General features: G+C 36.4%; 1 pseudogene across 1 annotated transcript; it reads right to left on the bottom strand.

Annotated features, from left to right (window-relative positions):
• Positions 1-271: 271 nt before the first annotated feature.
• LOC308418974 (delta(14)-sterol reductase LBR-like) lies at positions 272-22,934 on the bottom strand (annotated as a pseudogene). The gene is made up of 3 exons: positions 22,917-22,934; positions 21,288-21,394; positions 272-2,104 (listed from the first exon to the last, which is right to left on the bottom strand). The product of its transcript is annotated as a delta(14)-sterol reductase LBR-like (transcript).
• Positions 22,935-24,811: the final 1,877 nt, after the last annotated feature.

Below are 24,811 nucleotides of genomic sequence, written 5' to 3'. Positions count from 1 at the left end.
AAAACGAAAAAAAAACCTACAAAAATAAAACTTCAGAGTTTTAGGGATTTAAATGTTTCTGTTAATAAGGAAATTATCCCACCTTTGTATTTCCTTACATCAACTGCCATACTTTAATAAGAATAAATTCAGCTACATTAAAAGATGTACTATTTAGCTCTATAGTCCTGACTCAATCAAACCTAGAGATCTTGTCAGTGCATCAGGTTAGTTCATTTGAACTTTTCCTTGTTTCTGGCAGAGGTGTGAGCTGCGGGGCACACAGCACAGGTCAGTAAATGTAGGGGAATATGCTGTAGGGAGAAGAACCCTGACAGTATGTCTCCCAGGCTAGGCCATACTTTCTCTGGCAACGGTTTTTGTCACGGGCCTCTCATGAATAAGCCACGTGGGAGGGACCATTGAGGAGCCATGATGAGATAACCCGAGCAATTGGGATGTCGAACAAAGCCTCACCATCCAGAAACCGGCAGACACTTTCCTGTCAAAGAATGAATGGTCTTTAAATGTGCAAAGTTTGTAGTGAAGCAGTAGGATTCTTCTGGAAAGCATTTTTCTGAGCGTTTGCACAACAGAATACTACATATCCACGCAGTTTCAGAGAAATGACAGAAACCAATGTCCAGGACAACTCATGGGGATGACTGTCCAGTAAAAGGCCTGAAGATTTTCAGTAAATGAATCCCACACTAAATCCCCAAAGGCCAGCATGAAGCCCAAGCCATCGTGGAAGATGTCCATGGTGCTCAGCAATGCTTCCTCATTCCAGAGGACGTCCACCACATGCAAGAGCCAGAAGCTGTTCACCAAGATCATTGCCAAGGACCGAGCACTACGTTCCTGTACTTTCACTTCAGCCAAAAGCATCCCCAAGTTAACAATCATCCATCCAGTCAATCCAGGGTACAATTCACAGAAGAAATTGAGGTCAAAAGCACCAAGTTGAGGCTTCAACTCACGGCCGATGAAGAAGTCATAGATGACACTTCCACAACTGACAGGTAGACAGCTCATCCCTGGGGGCTTTCCAAGAGCAGGCATTGAAATAAACACTCAGGACCACTGAAAACACGGTAGGTGTCAGGGCAAACTGCAGGGAGTCAGTGTACAGGTTAGGGTTAGGTTACACAGCTGTTCCCACTGCTGCTGATATCAGGATGAAGGCAAGCAGGTCGTTCTGTCTGTACTTGAGTCTTTCATCAACAAGAGGCACTGTATCTACAACTTTCCCAACTGGTAAAAGGTAGAAGAGGGCTTGTGCGAGAAGCCAGAGGAGGTAAATGCCACGCACTCTGGGTTCCCACAGCTCATGCAGAGCTGGCAGGGGTGGAGCGAGCCCGGAGCAGCCCAGGTTCCTTCTGCAGGTACTGCAGCAGCTGCAGGAACACACAGGCAGGCAGGCCTCCTTCAAACTCCACCCAAGTTCTTCTTCTCTGGAGTGGTCATTTGAAAGGTTCCCAAGGATGTAGGTCCTTTGGTGACAAGGTTTTGTTCCTTGGACTCTATTTTTATGGCTTTGGCCTCTTCTTTTCTGGGTCGAAGGCTGCACCGTGTACTTATATACCTGTCTTCTGTTGACAAGATGACTCTTTTCTGCGTGTTTTTATGCGGTGCGGCATTCTTCTCCCTGTGCTCCAACTCTGCGTTTTACACGCTGACGCTGTTTCCAAAGGGCTTCAACACAAGCGGAGTCAACTTAACTTGGAAAATTTCCCTCTTCATCTCCTTTACCTTGATGTGATTCTGGTGGGAAGCAGAGACGACTCTCCGGGAACCTTTAGGTTCTCTACACGGGGATCAGGAGGGTGAGTGGAAGCATGTTCTTGAACTGCTGCCGTGGCGTCTTGAAGGAGAGCTGGAATTTGAGCCACTTTTTCTTTGCTTAAAGGATTTTAAAGGCATGATATCACACTCCTGCTGTTCTAGCTCGGTGCCAACTTTGTATTTTACAGTGTAGAGCTGGGAGTTGTTGTCATGGCTCAGAATTTCTACTTCATAATAAAGGGAGCTCCTAGGCCTTCAACATTTGACCACTTCGCCCTCAGCAAACTTCCTACTTGGCAATTTTAATGTCGTTAATACTATTTTTTTATTAATTGAACAACTTTATTTAAAGAAAAGATAGATGTACAGATTTTAAGCATTTTTGCATAAAAGTATATGAATACATTTTTTTAGTACTTGATTTTTTTAAAGGTTAAAATCTTACTAGTTACGATGAGCATAAAGTACATTTAAAACAAGATGTAACCTGGAAGTAGTCAAAGTTTTTTTGGTTTATAAAGATTAAGCATAATAGTTTTTAATAGTTTTTCATTTTCTTTTTTTTTGGGGGGGGGCCTTTGGTTTTTCTTGAAATTCATATAGTCTGTGAGTTGTTTCTGAGGTGTTCAGAGCTTTCTGGGGTTAGTATCCAATTATCAGTGACTGCATATTATATCTATTCTTTTGTGACTGGGTTATCTCACTCAGGATGATATTCTCTAGATGCATCCATTTTCTTTAAGAATTTCATGAAGTCATTGTTTCTGATAGCTGAGTAGCACTCCATTGTGTAAATGTACCACAATTTTTGTATCCATTCATCTACTGAAGGACATCGGGGTTCTTTCCAGCTTCTGGCTATTATAAATAGAGCTGCAATGAACATTGTGCTGCATGTGTCTTTGTTGTATGTTGGAGCTTCTCTGGGGTATATGCCCAGAAGTGGAATAATTGGTTCTTCAGGTAGTACTATGTCCAGTTTTCTGAGGTACTGCCGGACTGATTTCCAGAGTGGTTGTACCAGTTTACAATCCCACCAGCAGTGGAGAAGTATTCCTCCTTCTCTGCATCCTTACCAGCGTTTGCTATCATCTGAATTTTTGATCTTGACCAATCTGACTGCTGTGAGGTGGAATCTCAGGTTTGTTTTGATTTGCATTTCCCTGATGGCTAAGGATGTCGAGCACTTACTTAGATGTTTCTCAACCATTCGATATACCTCAACTGAGAACTTATTGTTTAGATATGTACCCCATTTTAATAGGGTTTTTTGATTCTCTGGTGTCTAGCTTCTTGAGTTCTTTGTGTACCTTGGATTTTAGGCCTTGGCATTTTTGATTAGTCTGGTTGTGCTCTGGCAGAAGTCCAGCCTTTCTGGCAAAAGTCTAGCCATTCCAGTACAGTCACCCACACAGTTTTCTTTTACCTTGTCTATCTCTGTGATTCTGTTTCAAATGTAATCTCTGTTGCTGTTTTGGGTTTAACCTGGAGGCCAAGAGGGACAAAGCAGACTCTTTTAGTCACCCGGCCAGGGACTACAGAGGATGATCCCGACCCCATACCAAAATCAAAAGAACCTTCTAGTTCTCATTTGAATTCTAATCTGAATGTAGCTTTATGGGCCTGCCATGCACAGGAAGGAAAACCATCTGAGACAGAATTTTCATTTTATTTTCCCGAGAATGTCCTTCTGTGTCTGTGCAGATTTTTGTACTTTTCTCCCCTTTTGTAAACTCCCCCCTGTCTAATATGGGCAGGTACAAAGCACCTTACTGAACCTAGTCCTGAACTATTTTAAGAATTTTGAGGAGTCACAGGAGACTTGCCTCTGTTTGTTTGTCCCTGAAAACGTATCTTTTGTAAGAAAGAATGGCCCACCTGTAATGTAGCATGTCCTGAAGAGACATTCTGTCTCCCAATCATTTGCTGGATGAAGATTTACTTTATGAGGCTGGGGTCACCTGGACCAAGTGGGAGGACTACCTTGTTGACTTGCTGAGAAGCCCTCTGTTTACCTGAGACTTTATTCTATGAACATTCTCTCTCTCTCTCTCTCTCGCTCTCTCTCTCTCTCTCTCTCTCTCTCTCTCTCTCTCTCTCTCTATTTATCTATCTATCTTTCATTTTCTTTCTCAGCTTCCTTCCTTGCTTCAGTCCTTCTGCCTCCTCCTCCTCTTCTTCTTTTTTTAAAAGATGTTCGGCATCAGTCCCTTACTTTGCTTCCCATTTCTGTTGCACAGGAGGATCTCTGTTTCTCTCCTTGTACTCTATTCACTACTGCCTTTGCCAGCTTGCATAGGCAGAAGGTAAAACAGCTCCTCCCTCCCCTGACTTCCCGATGCCAGACTGATGTTCTTTTATGCACTACTTTTGAATAACCCTAAAACTTGATATAAGCCATCATCTTCTCTAAACCCAGCCACCCTGCTACTTAACCCATCCTCAGATTTCCAGTACCACAGTTCTGGGACACATCAAGAACATCATTCCAGATTAGACTGACATACTCTGGCCAGACTCAGAACGCATCTACTTATTGGTTGGAGAAGCTTCATCCAAAATGGAATCAGCTATGTAGAGGTGGCAGTAATGAACTTGGACTCTGTCATTTGGGCAACTGCTTTGCCACTGGAAACATCAGCCCAGAAAGCTTAACTATAGGCTCTAAGCCAGGCTTTAAAACTGGCAAAAGTAGCCAAAGCTAACATTTATACTGAAAGTAGATGTGTTTTTTCTATGGCTCATGTACATGGTTTTATGTATGGAAAGAAGTGATTATTGTCCGTTGGAGAAAAAACCATCAAATATGAGGAAGAAATACTTGCTCTATTGGAGGCATTATGGCTTCCTATCAAAGTGGCCATAATTCATTGTCCTGGGCATCAGAAATAATATATATATATATATATATATATATGTGTGTGTGTGTGTGTGTGTGTGTGTGTGTGTGTGTGTGTGTGTATGTATATATATATATATATATATATATATATATATATATATATATATATATATATATATATATAACTCAAAAGCATAGTCTAGTTGATAAAGCTGAAAGAGAGGCCACCTAAGCTTCCACTACCCACAACTCTCAGCCACCCCTAAATATTCTGATGAAGACAAATGACATCAGGCATGACGCCAAAGAGTTTATGAGAATGACAGGCGGTTTCTGACTTCTGAAAGCTGCATCATTCTACATAAGCAGGTTGCTAAGCAACTCAGCCATCAGATTTATCACACCTGGGTCACTGAAAAGTGAAGAAATCGCTATGAGGGTCAAGGTACAAAATATTTGACTTAGAACAGGTGGTTGATCAGGTGATCTCAGACTGTGGCACCTGCCAGGCTCTTAACTTCTCAATACTCAACCAAGGGGTGCTCTAGAAATAAGAATTAAGGGTCAATGACCAAGGACTAATAGGGAAGCAGATTATTCAGAAATAAAACCAGGAAATATGGATGTAAGTTTTTGCCAGTTCTTATAGATACCATTTTCAGGATGTGTAGATGACCACCCTACAAACGAGACTGCCAACTTAGTGGAAATAAAGGTTCTGGAACATGTCATATCTAGGTATGCTCTTCCTCCTGTGCTTTGTCTGTCAATAAACCAACATTCATCTCTCAGATAATTCAATCTCTAACACAGTTCTACCTTATTCTTCAGATACAGCTGGAAGCACCCTCTATACTCTATGTATCACCTCCTTGACACCCTAAATGGGAGATTCCCATGCTTTCTAACCTCTAGCTTGATAGCTGAATATGAGCAACATAAGATTTTGCAATACTCAGAAGCCCTCCCTAGTGTACAGAAGAAAGTTTGGCCTGACATCTGCCAATTTTATTAGTCTTCTCTTCCCCAATAAGCCCCACTGTATTGAAACAGGTGATGAAGTCTAGGTTAACAGGCATAACCACAAGACTCTGTAAACTCCCTGGATGAACCTCACACTGTGATGCCTATGGCTGTTAAGGTGGATCAGGATATGGATACAGAATTCCCAAGTTAAGACTTCCAGGAGAGAGTGGATCCTGCCTGCATTTGAGGTCCAAGAAAAGGAGAATTCCATAAGAATGATGGAAGGTCAACCCACACCTTATGGATCTACTGAAATGTCTACTCTCAGGCTCCTGATCCTGCTTGCTTGCTGCTTACACTTTGCTGTACCAAAGACTAGCCACTGTACTATTTGGTGCACTACCACCTGGGGTGATACAGCAACCTTTATATCAGGTTCACAGTGCCTGGCAAGTAGGCTGATTGGACTGGCAGTGCATAAGTCCTCTTGTATAGGATTTAAAACAGAACTTTGGTTATCAAACATGACTTCTGGCTATTATAAATAAGGCTGCTATGAACATGGCAGAGCATTTGTCCCTGAGAAATGTTTGAGCAACTTTTGGGTACATGCCCAAGAGTGGTATAGCTGTTTCCACAGGTAGTACTATGTTTAATTTTCTGAAGAATCAAGAGGCTGATTTCCAGAGTGGTTGTACCATCTTAAGATCCCATCAGAAATAAAGTGTTCCTTTTTCTCCATATCCCCACCAGCATCTGCTGTCACCTGAGTTTTTGATCTTAGCCTTCTAACTGGTGTGAAATGGAATCTTAGGAATATTCTGATTTGCATATTCCTGATGACTAAGGATGTTGAACGTTTCCTTAGGTGATTCTTTTGCATTTCATATTTCTCAGTTGAGAATTCTTTGTTTAGAATAGAATTATTTAAATCTTTGCAGTCTAGTTCACATATATATATATGTATATATATATATATATATATATATATATATATATATATATATATATATATATACATATATATATATATATATATATATATATATGATATTAGGCCTCTGTCTGATGTAGTAAAGATATTTTCCCAATGTTTTGGTTGCTATTTTTTCCTATTGACACACTCCTTTGCCTTACAGAAGATTTGCAATTTTATGTGGTCCCATTTGTGGATTTTTGATCTTATAGCATAAGTCATTTGTGTTCTGCTCAGGAAATTTTTCCCTCTGTCTATATAGTATAAGCTCTTTCCCACTTTCTCTGCTATTAGTTTCAGTATATCTACTTTCATGTATTGTACTTTGATCCTTATGGAATTGAGCTTTGTGCAATGAGATAATAATTGATTGATTTGCATTCTTCTACATGCTGTCTTACAGTTGAAAAGAACCATTAATTGAGAATGCTGTCTTTTTTTCATTAAACATTTTTAGCTCCTTTGTCAAAGATCAAGTGAACATCAGTTTGTGTGTTCATTTCCTGGATAGTTTTCACTACCCTGTGGGTTTTTTTTTTTTTTTTTAGTATTCCAAATACATTTAAAAATTGCCCATTCCAAATCCATGAAAATTTGAGTTAGATTTTTGATGGGGATTGCATTGAACCTGTAAATTGTTTTTGGTAAAATGACCATTTTTACTATATTAATCCTACCAATCCATGAGCATCGGAGATCTTTCTATCTTCTTAGATCCTTGTAGATTTCTACTTCAGAGACTTGAAGTTCTTGTCACACAATTTTTTCACTTGCTTGGTTAGGGTCACATCAAGTTATTTTTACATTCTTTGTGACTATTGTGAAGAGTGTCATTTCTCTAATTTGATTTGCCAGCCTCTTTATCCTTTGAGTAGGAAAAGGTTACTAATTTGCTCAAGTTCACTTAATATTCATTCACTTTGATAAAGTTGTTTATCATCTGTAGAAGTTCTCTGGTGGAATTTTTGTTGTCACTTAAGTATACTATCATAACATCTGCAAATACTGATATTTTGACTTCTTCCTTTTCAATTAGTTTTCAATTTGATCTCCTGTTGTTTTCTAATTTCTCTGACTAAATCTTTCAGTACCCTACTGAAAACATAGGGTGAGAGGAGACAGCTGTCTCTAGACCCTGATTTTATTGAGATTGATTCAAGTTTCTCACAATTTAGTTTAATGTTGGTTACTTATTTGCTTATTAATGTGTTAACTATGTTTTGGTATGGGCCTTGCATTCTTAATCTTTCCAAGAAGTTTGTCATGGAATGGTGTTGAATATTGTCAAATGACTTCTAAATATCTAATAAGAAAATCAAGTGTTCTTGGTAGTTTTTTTTTTTTTTTTTTTTTTTTTTTTTACAAAGTATACTTACTATATTGAAGGATATATTGAACCATCTCAACTTCTCAGGAATGAAGCATACTTTATTATGGTATATTATTGGTTTAATATGTTCTTAGATACAATTTGCAAAAATAAATTATTGAGTATTTTGGTATTGATATCCATCAGGGAAATTGGTCTGAAGTTCTCTTTTAGGTAGGATGTTTGTGTTGTTTAGGTATGTGTTTAATTGTGACTTCAAAATTCAACTTGCTTAGTGTTCCTTCTGTTTTTATTTGTTGAAATAGTTTGAGAAGTATTGGTATTAGGTCTTATTTAAAAGGTAGATAGAATTTTTCACACTAAACCCATCTGGTTGTTGGCATTTTTTTCCATTGAAAAAATTTTAATGACTGCTTCTATTCCTTTAGGAGTTATGAAACAGTCAAGATAATTTATCTGATTCTGATGTAACTTTGGTATCTGAGATCTGTTTAAAAAATATTCCAATTTCTTTTGATTTTCCAGTTTTGTTGAGTATAAGCTTTTGTAGTGGGATCTGATAATTTTTTTAATTTCCTCGGTTCCTGTTGTTATGTCATTCTTTTCATTTCTGATTTTGTTAATTTGAATACTGTATATGTACCTTCAGGTTAGTCTGGCTAAGGGTTTATCAACCTTGTAGATTTTTCTTAGGAACCAGCTCCTGGTTTTGTTGATTCTTTGTTTGGTTCTTTTCTGTTTTGTTTGTTTGCTTGTCTTTTCTTTGTTTGATTTTTGTTTTTAGTTAGTTTGTTTGCCTGCTTTTTCGTTATTTAAGAAGAGCTTTAGTCCATGGTTAATCTGATAGGATGCATGGGATTATTTAATCTTTTTGTATCTCTTGAGGCCTGCTTTGTGACAAATTGTATGGTCAATTTTCAAAAAGGTACCATGCGGTTCTGAGAAGAAGGTATGTTCTTTTGTTTTAGGATGAAATATTCTACCGATATCTGCTAAATCCTATTAGTTCATAAATTCTGTTAATTTTGCTGTTACTCTCTTGAGTTTCTGTTTCTATGGTCTGTCCATTTACGAGAGCTGGGTGTTGACATCTCCCACTATTATTGTGTCTTCTATTATGTGCTTTGAGCTTAGAAAATATTCTTTTATGTACGTGAGTACTCTTGCATTTGGACCATGAAGTTCAGAATTATGAGTTTATCTTGATAGATTTCTCCTTTGATTAGTATGAAATGTCCTTCCTTATGTTTTTGGTAACTTTTGGTTAAATGTCAATTTTATTCATTATTAGAATGGTTACTCCAGCTTGTTTCTTAGGACCATTTGCTTGAAAAAAAATTTCCAGCCTTTTATGCTGATGTAGTGTCTGTCTTTATCACAGAGATGAGCTTCCTATATGGAGCAAAATGCTGGGTCCTGTTTTTCTATCTAGTCTTTTATCCTCCTTTTATTTAACTGGGGAGATGAGTTCATTGATGTTAAGAGACATTACGTAGTATTGATTGGTGTTTCAGTTTTTTTGTTTTTGTTTTGTTTTGTTTTGTTTTGTTGTTAGAGGTAGAAGTATGATTGTGTGCCTATAGTTTGGGTTTATGGCAAGAAGACTTTTTTTTTTTTTTTTTAATTTTCCTAGAGTATAGTTTTCCTCCTTGTGTTGGAGATTTTCATCTATTATCTTTTGTAGGACTGGACTTTCAGAAAGATATTGTTTAAATTTGTTTTTCTTATGAAATACCTTGATTTCTTAATCTATGGTAATTGAGAGTTTTGATGTACATAGAAGTGTGGGCTGGCATTTGTGTTCTCTTAGGGTCTGCATGATATCTCTCCGGGATCTTCTAACTTTCTTATTCTGCATTGAGAAATATGGTATGATTCTAATAGGTCTGCCTTTATACATTACACAACCTTTTTTTTTTCTCTTCCTGCTTTTATTATTCTTTACTTATTTTGTCCATTTGTTATTTTGACTATTATGTGTTAGAAGGAATTGTTTTTTAGGGCCAATCTATTTGGAGTTCTGTAAGATTATTTATTTTTATGTACATATCTTTATGTTAGCAAAGTTTTTCTTTTTTAAAAAAATTTTTTGAAGATATTTACTGGTCCTTTAAGTTGGGAATCTTCACTCTCTTCTTCAGCTATAATCATTAGGTTTGGCCTTCTCATTGTGTACTGGATTGTTGTATCTTTTTGTGATAAATTTACTACTGTTTCTTTTTCCACTTTTACATCCTGGATAATTTTGCTAAATTCTTTCACCTGTTTGGTTGTGTTTTTCTGTAGCTTTTTAAGGGGCTTTTTTGATTCCTCTTTAAGGGCTTCTATTTGTTTACTTGAGTTCTTCTTTATTTCTTTAAGGGAGTTATTCACATCTTTCTTAAAGTCCTCTATCATTATCGTGGTATTATTTTAAGTCAAAATTTTGATTTTTTCAGTGTGTTGGCATATTTACTACTTGCTGTGGTGGGACAACTTGATTCTGATATTGCCAGGTTGACTTTTTTTTATTGTTTTGGTTCTTTCACTATCTTCTTTCCATCTTGTCATTTGTAATGTTAGTTTGTCTTACTTCCTCTAACTAGAGCTTGTCCCTGCTGTGGGCCTGTAAGCCTATGGGCTTAGGGATGAGAGTGCTCCTGGACGGTCAGTTCATTTTGGGTAGATTTTGGGTCGCCATGGCATTGGGAGGGCCCTAGTTTCCAGTCCCAGGAAACCCCATGATTTCTGCACTCTGTGTGCTCCTGGTGGATCTCTCTTTGGACGTCAGTGGAGAAAATATACAGACTTATCTGTGGTCTTAGAGGTGAGAGCACTCCTGTGAGTTCAGATCTCTGCAAGTAGGACTGTCCTAGCTCTCAGTGCTGATGGAGCCTAGAAGTGCACCTCTGCTTTTAACCAATTTCTCCTACACATTCACTTCAATGTCTTTCTTTCCCTGCTATCTACTGTTTTAAATTCACATGATGAATGCAGATATATAGATAAAGTATATGTCAATTCTGTATATCAGACTAAGCATAGTAGAGGTGTTTCTAGTTTTATAGTTTTAATACCCATGTATTTCCCAAGAGTCATTCTTCTAGTAAAGAAAAAAGAAAAATAAAAGAAAAATTGAATTGTATTCTGCCTACAAAAGAAAAAATTTGAAAGATTTTAAATACAACTCCCAGTAACCACAGTAAACACAAATTGATTTAAAATAGCTATTTTAACATTAAATTTTGTTTTGTTTTTAAATACCCAATTATAAATTTACTATTACAATTTGTAGATATATTTTAATAAAGACATAAACATATTTGAAGGTGAATACATGAAGTATGATACATCATAAAAACTGTAGCTTAATTAATATGCCCTTGACAAGAAATAAGAGGTATTAAAACAAATGTTTTAACAGAATTTTATATGACTATTTCAGAAAAAGATATTTTATTTTGAATATATGCAAAATTTATATAAAACTATTTCACAAAATATAATGTCTCAGTAATGAAGTCACAACATAGGATATTAAGCCTTACAAAGTTAAGTATGAACATCAAGGTGCAATTCAGAAATAACTTTAAAATCTAAAAATATTAGCATAATTGGGAAGATGGGTAAAAATAGATAGATAGATAGATAGATAGATAGATAGATAAATAGATAGATAGACAGACAGATACATAGATAGATGATAGAAAGATCAATAGATAGATAGACTGCAACATATCACTAAGCATTTTACCCCACCTGTTCAATATCTAATAGCACCAATGTATAAGTAAGAGGATATATAATATTCGGTTGATTAACTAAACATTGAATAACTTACCAAATTTAAACAGTACTGGTGGTGGCTTGGATTTGAGCAAATCAAATTTGATAAAAAATGTACTCCATAAATATATCTTATTGATTTATAAATAAAAACTACAATATAGACATTTTTATTATAAGAAGTAAATGAGTAAATGAGGGAAAAACATTTCTTTCTTTTATGTAAAGACAAAAACATTAACTAAGGGAGAAAACATGAAAAATGAAGATTTATAACAAGGCAATAAATACTGAAGTGATAAATGAGTCAATTTAGCCAACATGTACCTGGATCACATTAAGGTTCATACTCATCAATAAAGTTGACTAAATTTAAAATAAACTATTAACTCCCAATACTTTTAGTGAGTGCAAGTTAAGCAAAATCGTTATGTATATATAATTTTAAAGATTAATTAAATTTAATAATTGAATTGACTCAAAATAGACACCCAGAATCATAACTTCTAAGACTCTATGATCTTAGTTTTTTCATACTTTTTGTGTTAATAAATGAAACATCTATGATTTTGTAAATTTAGAGAAACTAAGTTACTTTTCACATAAACAATTTGATTTTTATTTTATCTAGGATAAAGTAAGTTTATTATAAGTTATTTTCCAAACAATTTTAAGAAAAATCCTCCATTTTTCAATTCTGTTCTTAACTCTACTTTTAATAATTATGGTTATACATAATTATACTGCACAGCACATATTTGAACAGAAGGTGTTTTCAAGTCACCATTTCAGTGGTGATTATTGCATAGGTATTTGTCAATAAAATAAAAAGAGCATAAAAACTTAGGTCCAACATTTTGACTAAATTTTATATATTCTCTGGTATCAAATATTCTGAATGTGTAAATATTGTTATAAACTTTTTTATTGTTGCCAGTCAGTTCTTTTTTGTTTTTAGTTTTATTAACAATTTTATTCATTTGCATCTCAAATGATATCCCACTTACCAGTTACTCCTACCCAAGCCCCCCATTCCACAATCTTCTCCTCCATCCCTATTGCCACTATAAGGGTGCTCACCCACCTACCAACATTCTCTTGCCCTACCACTCCAGTTTCTCCCTATACTGGGCCATCAAACTTTTTCAGGACCAATGCCCTTTCCTCCCACTGATGTCAGTAAAGGCCATCCTTTGCTACATATATATCTGGAGCTATTGATCCTTTCCTATACATTTTTTGGTTGGTGGTCTATTCCATGAAATCTCTGGGTAGTCTGACCAGCTGATGTTGTTCTTCCTATGATGTTATGAACCTCCGAAGCTCCTCCCATTCTTCGGTCAGTTCCCTAGTGATGGTCTCTGAGCTCATTCTGATTGTTGGCTCCAAGAATCCACATCTGCATTGGCCAGTTGCTACCTGAACCTCGCGAAGAAAAGCCACATCAGCTTCCTGTAAGCAAGTGCCTCTTGGCAATGGCAACAATGTTGGGTATGGTGTCTGCAGAAAGGATGAATCGCCATATGGGGCAGTCCATTGGTGGCTCTTCCTTCAGTCTCTTCGTAATTTTTGTCCCTGTTCTTCTTTTGGAAAAGAACATTTCTAGGTTAAAAACTTTGAAATGAGCATGTGGCTCCATCCCTGGAGCAGAGTCTCTGTCTATCTACTGGTGGTAATCTCTACAGGTTCTATGTCCCCCTTCTCTGCTAAATTCATCCCCACTGGGTCCTTGGAACCTCTCATTTCCCTGGCATCTGAGACGTTCCAGTGGGCATTGCCATTTCCACATTCTCCCCCCAACTACATATTTTTATTTGCTTTGCTCACCCTCTGTACCTCTTTTCTGTCCTCTCCAGTACTTAATACTGCCCCCTCTTAATTCCTGTCCTTTCTCCAGCCCTTGATGCTTAATGATAATGAATGATAATTTCCTCAAGACTTATTTTCACAAAGTTGCACAGTTCATGAGTATTATTAGTTATATTCAGCCTCTTGCATATATATGCATATTTATGTATATAAATTTGAACACAGTTGCTTTAGTGAATGAAAGGGTTTATATTTACCAGATGTCTTTTTTTAAAGTAGAGGATTATCATCTTTGATTGATAGTGAACAGGCTCTAAACAGCCTAAGCATGTATCAGCCACAGGGGAAAGAAGTGTCCAAATAAGGGAATAGAACTGGGGGCCTACATTCTGACCCCTCAGGTCATAAAATCTTTAAGTGGATACTGGCGAAGAATGAAGATAAACTGATTGAACCATGCCTTCACCTACATTTTATGCATTATAAGTTTTTATTATTGTTGTTTTTACAAATGGTATAGAGAGAACGGCTTATCACAGTCCTCATGTGAAAATTAGGAAATGAAATGAATATTTGGAATTGGTTTTCTCCTGTTTCATGCATATGATAGGAATTAAATTTAAGTAATTCAGTTTGGGCAACAAGTGCAGTTACCTGCTTAGCTTATTCATTAGCACCCCTTATACTTATCTAATTTAGCATCCACAACGTGAAATATACTACACTAGGAAATGTATACTGAGTTGGACCACAGATAGCCATGGCCATTGAAATGATATACAACTAGGAAGATACAGTGACTCAAAGGGATTCGTTTTAACAGTATTTGAATATATATAAAATCTTTAATGGGCTTCAAACCCTGCCAGTATAAATGAGAACATAGGTTAAACTGACTAATTTAATTCTGTGACACAGACATAAACACACACACACACAGACACAGAGAGAAAGAGAGTGAGAGAGAGAGAGAGAGAGAGAGAGAGAGAGAGAGAGAGAGAGAGAGAGAGAGAGAGAGAGAGAGAGATTTGACATTAACACATAAGTCGTTCACAGAACTTGACAAAAACTAATCTTTAAAAGAGATTGCTTAAACCAAACTTCCCTTAGGGTGATAGAAAAGTCTAGAAAGTATTGAAGAGGGATTACATACAGTTTCTAGTGTTAGACAATTGTTGAAAATGATCTATTACAGAGTATTCAAAAATAAATTTGAACTTTTATTTAGGCAGAAATTTCAGAGGCAGCCTTCTGAAATATTGCATTATAAATGGTAGTAAAATATTGTTAGCAAAGTTTGGAGAATGATGTAGCGATTATGGTCGCTTTCAGTTCTATGAAGAAGAAATGTGCTGAGTTTCTAAGATTAAATGTGTAGAAGAAGGTATGGAAACAGAGAAGTAAAAGAATTAGCAAGAAGGATTTAGCATTAAGCTTTGTAAATGTTTTCAAAATTATGTTAGATATCAAACAAGGCTTAGTACTTAGAAGATAATTTTAGTTTAAAAAGAGAAATTTTAGAAGTGGCAGTATATAGAGTATTTAAGGCTTTGATTCACTAAATTTTAAATATACAGTTAATAAAATCATTCATTTAAGTTCTTATACTCATTAGAGACATTTTATTTTCAAATAACATGTTAATTTTTTATGAAACTAAATCTGTTGCAAGCTGAATCACTACAACATTTGGATGCTTGGTAGGTTTCATCTGATTCAAACAGAAGTAGTTGGACTTCTTTTTCTCTTTTACCATCACATATATTCCTATAATCAAATCATAGACTTTAGATCCTTACATGCAATTCCTGAATTAAGACTTATTTCAGTAGCAACTTGAACAAGGCCCTCTTTACTTGAATGGTGTCAACAATAATCTTTCTTAAACTGTTTCTCCTAGCAACTTTTTTTTTTGTAAGAAGTTTCTGTTCATTGGTGTCCTCTCTCTCTCTCTCTCTCTCTCTCTCTCTCTCTCTCTCTCTCTCTCTCTCTCTCTCTCTCTCTGTGTGTGTGTGTGTGTGTGTGTGTGTCTGTGTCTGTGTGGGCATATGCATATATTTGTGTTTACGTATCTTTTTATATGACTAAGAAATGTTTACATGACTCCAAGATACAGAGATATATAAAATGACTACAAATGAAACATTTATGTTAATAAATTTGAGTGATTTTAATTTAAGGTAAACTGTATTTATAAATTAATGTTCTTTAAAGATAAAAAATAAATTTACATGTTAACATGCTAATGTATGTTTATTTTTGCATTCAGCTTTAAAAAGCTTAAAATACGAAGAATTTTAAGTGTACCAGAGGTCAACTAGTAAGTCGAAATCAGGAAATTTTTTTCTGCAAAGATAGGTAGTAATTACAAATTTTTATACAATCTATAAAATGTTATGAGTAAAAATTAAGAGCATCATTAAAGTATTTTTATCATCATTGTATGCCAGTGTAATTGTACATTTTGCATTTTATCTAGATAAATATTTCATTTTAAAAGTTGCCATTAGAATAGTTGAGCTGAATATCATAAAAGTAATCCTTAAATAAATTGGCTTGGAATTAGTATAAAATTTCTAATAATTTCTGTAAGAAACATTATTTTCAATTTTAAGTCGTGGTTCCTAATTTCTTTTTGCTCATTTCACTTTTTTACAGGGTCATAATTATTTTATTACTGTAAAAATAAGACTATCATATAGAAACCTATTACCTTCTTATAACATTATAAATTATATAATTCACAAATTAACAACTATTAACAAGTATTTAATAGTAAGATTTTATACAGATAGAATATGCATAAACTTGCAGTAGTGTAAAATTAACATGTACATAAGTGGGAATTTGCAGAACACATTTAAATAAGGCTAAATACTACAGAAATGCAAACAGCAACCAGAAAGGATAACAATCTTGGTAAGGAAACATTTCTACAGTTAAGTAGGAAATGATTTACTTTTTCAGCCTTCCAGTGAGTGAAAGTAGTCAGCTTTCTGTTACCTTTAAAGAAATTTGAGAAGATGTCAGAAAGAGCATTCTGTGACATAAGGAAGATTTACTCATGAAAATTGTTTTCCTTCCCCAGTTCTTCAAAAGTGGAGGTTGATGGTTAAAACAATATAATATGGTAAGATAAATAAATACAAATGTTGACAATATAGACATGTAAAGACAAAAAAGAGAGAGGGAGAGAAAAAAAAAAAACAACATGTCTTCCCCTTTATTTGAAGACTTAAGCAAACAAAGCAAAGAAAAAAATGAGAAATAGAAAAGTAAAATTCTATTCCTCACTTTACCTGAACCATAAGTGGTGAAGAATAGATTTTACTTGTATATTCTTTATTAAATGATAATTTTATTTTATTTATTGGTTAATTATTAGATTCCAGACACAGTTCTAACAGCTTTAATACAGAGCCAAATTATGGTTCATTTCTCCTTAAACAGGTAATTATTTTTTAATTAAATTGTTATTGGATATTCTCTGCATTTACATTTCAAATGTTATTCCCTTCCCCCAGCCCCATCCCCTCCCTCTCATTTTTATCCCTCGTAAAATAAATGAAAAGTGAGTTCACTGACCCTTTAAACAAATTGTGATACAACATTAAATCAATATAATTAATGCAACCCTAACAGTCTTATATTAACAAATGCTATTTTTTACAGAAAAGTTTCACTATAGATTTGATTAATTTTTTTGACACAGAAACTATTAAACCTTGTGAAGTTATTGAATCTTAATAAATTTTGACATTGTAGAAAGAAACAATGACATTTGCTCTGCTATCCTCGAGGCACTTCCTGGTAAAGTTCTAACACTTAGAACTTCCTAATAAAGGTGATGCTAATTGTTGTTTATTATTCTTGGTTTTTTAATGTTTTCATATGACGTTGAAAATTATTACTTAAAGTTCTGTAAAGAATTTTGGTGAATGTTTGGTGAGGGTTGTTTAAATATGTCCAATACTTTCAGGGAGATGGTTTTTTTTACTATACTAATTCTGATTTATGTGATTGAGAAATCTTTCCATCTTCTGATCTTTTGTTCAATTCTTTCTTCAAAGATTTGAGGTTTTTCTTATATAAGAAGTATATAAGTATATATATATATATATATATATATATATATATATATGAAATAGATATTATTGTGGGGTATTGTGATCACTGTTGTTTTCCAAATTATTTTGCCAGTCTGTTTCTCATTTGTATGTTTTATTTGTATGCCATTTGTATGTTACTAAATTTTGTGGTTTAATTTTTTATGTAACTATTTTGCTTAATATTTTTGTTTCAACTTTAGGTGTTTTCTGGTAAAATTTTTGAGGTCACAAAGGCTATATCTCTTTGTCTCCTCCAATTACTTTAGTGCACTAAATAAGATTTTTTTTCTTTTGTTTTTATTAGATGCACTTTATTGACATTTGAGATGTTATCCCTTTTCCCTGCCCTGCCCTGCTCCTATACCACCTCCCTATCCATTTGCCTTCTCAAAGGTGCACTCCCTCCAAATCACCCTTTCCACCTCATTTCTTTGGCATTCCCCTACATAGGGAAAATGTGTCCTTTCTGAACCAAAGGCCTCTTTTTACACTGATGCCAGACACTGACATTTTTCAGCTCAATATGAAACTGAGTCAACAGGTCTCCCAATGTGTGCTCATAGGTTAGTGTTTTAGTCCATGGAGTTTTGGAGGGTTTGGTTGGTTGAAAATGTTGTTCTTCCCATGAAGTTGCAACCCCTTTCAACTCCTTCAGTCCTTTCTTTAGCACCTTCATTGGGGTCCCTGTTACTGAGGAGGCATCTCTATCTTGTTCCTGCCACTATGTATTTTGTGACATCAGCAATAGTGCTTGGTTTTGGTGGCTGCATGTGTGGTATTTCCCTATATGAGGAAGACTATGAATGATCTTTTCCTCATTCTCTGTTTCTTTATTTGATCTTGCATTTTCTCATGTGAGAGTTTTGTTCTGCTTTCTAAGAAGGACTGAGGCATCCACATTTTAGCCTTCTGTCTTTTTGAGCTTCATCATGTCTGTGAATTGTTTCTTGGATATTCAGAACCTTCTGGGGCTAGTATCCGCTTATCAGTGACTGCATAACATGTGTGCCCTTTTGTGACTGAATTACCTCACTCAGGATGACAGTCTCTAATTCCATCCATTTGCCTATTAATTTCATGAAGTCATTGTTTCTAATAGCTGAGTAGCACTGCATTGTTTTAGTGAACTACACTTTCTGTAGCCATTCCTCTGTTGAAGGACATTTGGGTTCTTTCTATATTCTATCTATTGTAAATAAGGCTGCTATAAACATGGTGGAACATGTGTTCTTGTTATATGTTAGAGCATCTTTGGGGTATATGTCCAGGAGTGGAATAGCTGAGTTTTCAGGTAGTACTATGTCCAATTTTCTGAGAAACTGCCAGACTGATTTCCAGAGTCGTTGTACCAGCTTATGACCCCACCAACAGTGTAGGAGTGTTCCTCTTTCTCCACATTCTCACCAGTATCTGTTGTCTTCTGAGTTTTTGATCATAACCATTCTGACTGGTGTGAGGTGGAATATCAGGGTTCATTTAATTTTCACTTCCCTGATGACTAGGGATGTTGAGCATTTCCTTAGGTGCTTCTCAGCCATTAGATATTTTTCAGTTAAGAATTCTTTGTTCAGTGCTGTACCCCACTTTTAATAAGATTATTTGCTTCTCTCTAGTCTAACTTATTGAGTTCCTTGTATATATTGGATACTACCCCTCTACAGATGTTGGATTGGTAAAGATCTTTTCTCAATCTGTTGGCTGCAATGTTGTCTTCTTGACAGTGTCCTTAGCCTTATAGAAACTTTGCAGTTTCATGAGGTCCCTTTAGTTGATTCTTGATCTTAGAGTATAAGCCATTGGTGTTCTGATGAGAAAATCTTACCCTGTGCCTATATCTTCTAAGGTTTTCCCCACTTTCTCTTCTAATAGTTTCAGTGTACTTCATTTTATATGGAGGTCTTTAATCCAAAGCACATGAGCTTTGTACCAGACGATAAGAACAGATTGATTTGCATTCTTCTGCATGCTTAGATAAGACTTTAAGAACCATACTCTATAGATATATATATCTTTGTTTTATTCCGTATTTTATTGGGATTACTTTTAGTTTCTCTCAATTTAAGTGTCTGAGGGCTATCAGGTTGCTAGAACTGACCTTATTATTGTGAGATATACTTAAAATTTATCATAATTAATCGTGTTTTGATTGTTTCTTGGATTTAATTTGCTGGCATCTTATGCCTAATTATTACATCTATATTAATAAGAAAAATGTGTTCATAATTCTCTTTCTGGGTTGGTACCACTTGAGTTCTTCATATATTTTGGATATTAGTTGTCTACTAAATGTGGAATTAGTGAACATTATTTTCAACCTGCAGGATCACTATTTTTCCTATTTGCTTTGTCCTTTGCCTTACAGAAGCTGTTTGGCTTCATGAGGTCCCATTTATCAATTTTTGTTCTTAGAGAAAGAGCCATCGGCGTTCTGTTTAAAAACATTTTCCCACCCCCATCCCAATGGTTTAGAGGACTTCTCCCACTTTGTCTTCTATTAGATTTAGTGTATCTGATTTTATGTTGAGGTCCTTAATTCACTTGGATTTCTCCTTTGTGCAAGTCGATATGTGTATATATATATATATATATGTGTGTGTGTGTGTGTGTGTGTGTGTGTGTGTGTGTGTGTGTGTGTGTATTCATTTTTCTACATACAGACTTCCAGTTAGACTAGCACCATTTATTAACGACATCTTTTTTATTTGTATATTTTTGGATTCTTTATAAAAAAAAGATATGTGTTGGATTATTTCTATATTTTCAGTTCTATTCCACTGACCGATCTTTCAGTCTTTATATCAATACCATGCAGATTTATCACTATTGCTACATAGCATAGCTTGATATCAGGGAATGTGATTTCTTCCAAAGTTCTTGCTATCCTGTTTTTTGCTAGCCCATGTAAAATTAATAGTTGCCCTTTCAATATGTGAGGTTTGAATTGGTCCTCTCCTGGGACCCCCCTGAAGGAGACTTACAGAGGCAACGATCAGTGTTAAAGCAAGAGGAAGTTGAATTATTCCAACATGTTGGGGTAGTCCCACTTTAAGTGGGAGATAATTCTGAGCAGTTTCTAACAGGAGATTATATAACTTTCAAACAATTGGAGCAGAATTCATACAATTGAGGTAAAACTTGAACAATATTAACTAGGCAGGAGGGTACTCTGCACATTTGGTAGAGCAAAACAAATTTCTAACTGACTCAGTGTACCATCAAAGAGGGGGTCATTTGGGAGTCACAGGTAGACTTGTTCAATAGTTTAGCTTGTAGCTGTTCCAGGAACTAAACTAGTTTCTTTTTCTTTTTCTTTCTTTCTTTATTTTCCTAGAAGGAAATGATTTTAGTTCTCAGAGGTTTGTGGTTGAATCTTTCCACTGATGTTAGATTGACCCCAACTCTGGCTCTTTCATCCCCTTCTCCCCTTTATAGCATAGCTTCTGTCTTGAAGTTCATCGTCTTCTAACTTACCCTTACTATACCCTTACTTCTCTTCTTCCATATGTATACATTATTACCTTAAAATTCTCTTATAAAAGCTGATGAGCTGTTTAAAGTTCAGGGGTCAAGATCAGAAGTAAAATTATCAAGGGTCCAGCTAGGGCACTTTCATAATCGGGGTTGGGATACAAGACATACAGTACATATATAAGATACACAAGACTGAGACTGAGTCTTCTTTAACTTCACGAGCTTCGTGTCCTTTTAAACTCCCTAGTTTGGTACCACTGGAGCCAGGTAGCCTTCTTCTTTAATGGAGAAGCAGGTCTGTCATATGTAGTGCATCCAGGTGGTGATGCGTGGTCAACAGGGGGATAAAATGTCTTTTTCATCTGAATTTAAGTGCATCTTGGTGAAATATCCTCACATAGACCCAGTCTCCTAGAGTTGTGTGGTTCTGGGACAGGGCCTGCTTCACAGAGGCCATATAATTTATGCTAAACATATTCATGAGACTATTGGGTATTAAATTGCAATCTTTCAGTTTTGTAGTACTGCTAACTGTAATTTGGGTAAAATGGGGGCTGGGATAATATATGTACACACACACATACATATATGGCAAAGGAAAGAGAATCATTCAGTCCCTACCAGTTTCAAAGGCTAATTTCATTAAGGTCTATTTTAAAGTTCTACTCATCCTTTCTGCCTGTCCTGAACTCTGGGGATGATATGCATAATGAAATTTCCAATTAGTCCCCACATTCTAAGCAAGTCCCTGACTTACTTGAGATATGAAGCCAGGCTATTATCTGATTCTATTACCTTAGGTGCTCCAAACCTGGGAAAAAATCTCTTTTAGTATTTTTTTTGCCACCTTGGCAATCTCTTGTTTGGTGGAAAAGGCCTCCACCCATCCTGAAAATGGATCTACACAAAAAAAGTAAATATTTGCAACTAGATCTCCCAGGCTTGATATTAATAAAGTCTATTTCTCAAGACTCCTAGCCTGCTTCTTCTAGGTGTTTTTACTTTCCCTACCTTAGTGAGACAGGTATTTATTTGTTGATGAAACTGATATCTTATTATTTCTTTTGCCAGGTATTTTAGGTTTATTATAAACACTTGAAAACTATGACTGCTTGCATTAATTTCTTGTACATTATCTATACTGTTTCAGCCTTGGTTAGGAATACTTCTGTCTATCTGCACATCCAGAGAAACTGTCCGTAAGTACCAGCAGATATTTAGAGCCATGCCTTTCTTGATTGATATCTGTAAAATCATTTTTTTTTCAGGAGGCACCCGGTCTCTTAATTTCAGTCAAGAATTTGTATGTTTGGATTTTCTGGGAGTGTTGGTTAGTTGGCAAGGTTTAGAGTTTGTATTATATCCTCAAGAATGCACTGTATACCCTTGAAAGCCATCTTAGATTGCCTCACTTTGTCCTTCATTCATTTTCCTCCTATGTGAGTGTGACTCTGTGGATTTTTCTGAGAAAAGTTCTTGTTAAAGAAATGGGTAATAATAGCTTACTCTGTCAGTCATCATCAGCTCACTTAACTTTTTCTTCTGCATATATCAGTTACTCTAGGTGGTTCAGGTAGGACAGTGACCAATCAGGCTACCTCCTTAACAGCCTTGTCAGCCATGCTGTTATCTCTAGCTATTGTCATATTTTTGGTACCCTGTAGAATTTTATCTTTATTTTTATAGTTTTTCTTTCTACTGTTAGGAGCCCTTTTTTCAGGTAAATGGCTCCATGCACATGAGGAGTTATAAATACATATATAGCTGACCCTTCAGATGTTAATAGCCAGTCTTTTGCCATGATGAGGGACTGTGTTAAGATTATTAAAAAGGCTTGGTTCTTTGAGTAAAAGTGCCTCGAAGAAGAGTCTTAGTGTAGATTACCTCAATTTCTGTTGCCATCGCTTCCCCTGCTCTCCTCTGACCCTCATGGATGAAGAAGGTGCTTCTGTCTGTAAACTAGGTCTGCTCTATCTCTGACAGAGAAGAGTCTCTCAAGCCAGGTTGGTATTGTGTACCTGAGCAGATCCGCATCACATTGATTGAGTAGACAGTATAAATCAGGGTCAGGTGGGAGAGGCACAGGGTTCAGGAAACAGGTGGCTAAAAACTAACTCAGCCAGGGGTGATTAGTAATGTCTGATAATGAAACATGCAGTCATTACTGAGCCATCAATCAAAATTTCATGTTGAGCAGCCATGATCAAATGCTGTCCCAAAGTTAATTTATCTGCATTTTTACCCAGAAGTGCTGTGGCAGCAATAATGCATAGGCAAGGTGGCCGTCCTGCTGCCTCTGGGTCCATCAGCAAGGTGGCCATCCTGCTGCCTCTGGGTCCATAGGCAAGGTGGCCATTCTGCTGCCTCTGTGTCCATAGGCAAGGTGGCCGTCCTGCTGCCTCTGGGTCCATAGGCAAGGTGGCTGTCCTGCTGCCTCTGGGTCCATAGGCAAGGTGGCCGTCCTGCTGCCTCTGGGTCCATAGGCAAGGTGGCTGTCCTGCTGCCTCTGGGTCCATAGGCAAGGTGGCTGTCCTGCTGCCTCTGGGTCCATAGGCAAGGTGGCCGTCCTGCTGCCTCTGTGTCCATAGGCAAGGTGGCTGTCCTGCTGCCTCTGGGTCCATAGGCAAGGTGGCCGTCCTGCTACCACTGGGTCCATAGGCAAGGTGGCCATCCTGCTGCCACTGGGTCCAGGTTCTTTGACAAATAAGCCTTCAGCCATTTCTAGATCCTGTTAGTTATTCTTTTTCTAGTAATGTATTGAAGCTTGGTATTTCTTTTCTCCTGCACCTGAGGCTTTGTATTGTCTTAATGTGTACTCTTATGAACTCTCCCTGCAACTTTCATTAGCTTAAATCTAACTTTTCTTTAATACTTGGCACTAACTATTTAATGAAAACCAGGGTTACTATACTTAAATCCTGTTTCTAAACCATGGCCAATTTATTGTTGAGACCCACTTACAAAGCCTGGTGGCAAATATGGAGATGTTTCCTACTGTTTACCGCATTGAAGCCTCACTTGAGGGAGGTTCCTTGTGGGGCCAGAAGCTAGTTTTATGGCCTCTGTGGAGAACCTATAAGAGCTTTTGGGGAAATATGTGTTAACCTTCTGTCTATTCTCTACCCCACAGTTATCTAGCAACATCCAGGTGTTCCTACATTATAAGAGTGGATACTTGCCCCCTCCTTATTTTCTTCTCTTCTTCTTAATCATTTTTCCCATTTCCAGAATAAACTATTTTGCATTATACCATAATGTGGCTGGTTCCTCAGGGGAAAGAATGCCTCAATATGAGCTCACTAGAAATAACCCCTATGTTTCATGAAAACAAGCAGACTGTTTTGTTCAGATAGGGAATTAGCATTTCTTTTAACAAGAAGGATAGCCATTTACTGAATAAAATGAGTCAGTTGCAAACTGTGTTGCAAGGATACATCTGCCCACATGGGGCCTCTCCTGTCCTGTCTGCCGAGGCTTGGAGCACTGCTCTCTAGGAATTCATCTGCCAACTAAGAGAAAACCTTTTTAAGGCCACAGGAGGCTCCAGCGTTAGACCTTCTGGGAACCCTGGATGCCAGTGTGCCACATGCCTACACAATGCCTGTACTAAGCAGAGGAGGGAGAAAAGAAGGAATAAAGAGCTGGTCCTAGGAATAAAATGAAATAACCACATGATTGTTTGCAATTGAACTTAGGACTTCCAGAAGATCAGTAAATGCTCTTAACCAATGAGTTATCTCTCCAGCTCTAAGCTGATGCTGTCAACAAGATGAATAGAG

Source organism: Micromys minutus, assembly GCF_963924665.1.
Source record: "Micromys minutus genome assembly, chromosome: 3".
NCBI lineage: Eukaryota > Metazoa > Chordata > Mammalia > Rodentia > Muridae > Micromys > Micromys minutus.
The sequence above is the reverse complement of the archived record's forward strand: the minus strand, read 5'-3'. Positions and strand labels throughout refer to the sequence as shown.